The sequence below is a fragment of the Dipodomys spectabilis genome, unplaced genomic scaffold (assembly GCF_019054845.1).
Source record: "Dipodomys spectabilis isolate Male_0828 unplaced genomic scaffold, ASM1905484v1 ptg000040l, whole genome shotgun sequence".
Lineage (NCBI taxonomy): Eukaryota > Metazoa > Chordata > Mammalia > Rodentia > Heteromyidae > Dipodomys > Dipodomys spectabilis.
In genome coordinates, this window is record NW_024870717.1 from 3,544,356 (window position 1) to 3,545,749 (window position 1,394).

At 35.4% G+C, this 1,394-nt stretch overlaps 1 pseudogene; it reads right to left on the minus strand.

The window, feature by feature from the left end:
- Nucleotides 1-963: 963 nt before the first annotated feature.
- Nucleotides 964-1,060, minus strand: LOC122106421 (annotated as a pseudogene).
- Nucleotides 1,061-1,394: the final 334 nt, after the last annotated feature.

A 1,394-nucleotide genomic window follows, 5' to 3' on the forward strand; every position in this document is an offset into this window, starting at 1 on the left:
CTACCTCTATGAAGTTGTGAAAGGCTGTACAAATTGTTCATCGAAGTCCTAATGGTCGGGTTAAGTTTCTTAAATCTCAAAAATGCAAGTCCATCTTTTGTGTCCCTACAAAATATTTTCACAATCAAAATAATAACAATATCTTTTTTTTTGGTCGGTCGTGGGGCTTGAACTCTGGGCCTGGGAGCTATCCCTGTGCTGTTCAGCTCAAGGTGATTCTCTACCACTTGAGACACAGCTCCACTTCCAGTTTTCTAGTGGTTTAGAGATAAGAGTACCACAGACTTTCCTTCCCAGGCTGGCTTTGAACCATGACCCTCAGATCTCAGCCTCCTGTGTAGCTAGGATTATAGGCATGAACCACCAATGCCCGGAAGCACCAATATTTTACTATAAAAATTCATGGATTCCGCGGAATTCTTCCAAGTAAATTGCCTGCGTTGGATGGAAAAATGTATTCAATAGTTTTTGTAAACATGTATAATTTCTTCAGAGTTTGTGGCTTTTTAATAAGAAATAATTTTAATTTACCTGTTAAAATGAGTAGTACAGAAACTAAAATATTTCTGGTGCTTGTCTGAAAAGGTATATTTTAAAATATTCTATATTGTGTGTTTGCATAATGTTCATAATTTATTTTCTCCTAGATATACTTTGAGTTCTATATTATTTTATAATATATAGGTTCATTAATGTGTCCTTTCCGATTGCATTCCATATAGAAACAGTTTGATTCCTTTTTTTCTAGGTCTTAATATTATTTTTCTTTGGGATAAAATGACAAGGTTGTCTAATTTGAAAAATTTTGTAAAGTTTATGCTATGTAAACGCCTTTCTGAGGGGAAGATTTAATACACTGATGTCAAACTAAATTTAATTATATGTGTTACATGTATTGCTACACGTGTAATTTTGTAATCAACTTTTTAATCACTTTTTTTCATTTCTTGCATCTGAAGAATGAAAAATATGGAATACTTTTCAAATTTTCATATTATCCTTGTGCAAGTGCCATGTTAATCTCTGTATTGTAATTTGAGTATACGTGCTGCTGAAGCATGTAGTATCCTTTAAATTTAATAGTTAATGATGGAATCTTTTTTTTTTTTTTTTAAATTTTATTTTATTTTATTTGAGAACATACTGTACAGAGGGGTTACAATTACATGGGCAGGATAATGCATACATTTCTTACCAAGCATTGCATCCTCCTCCTTTGTTTACCCTTCACCTCCCTTCCCAGCCTCCCCCCTCCCTCCCACCCAATCATACCCCCCCTCCCCCCCCCCCCCACCGACATTGTAAAGCTGGTTTTGACATGACGTTTTGTACTTCTCATTGTTGCAACAGGTCCACCTGAATCCTTAAACGACTTGTTTGTCCCCGTCTCCTCC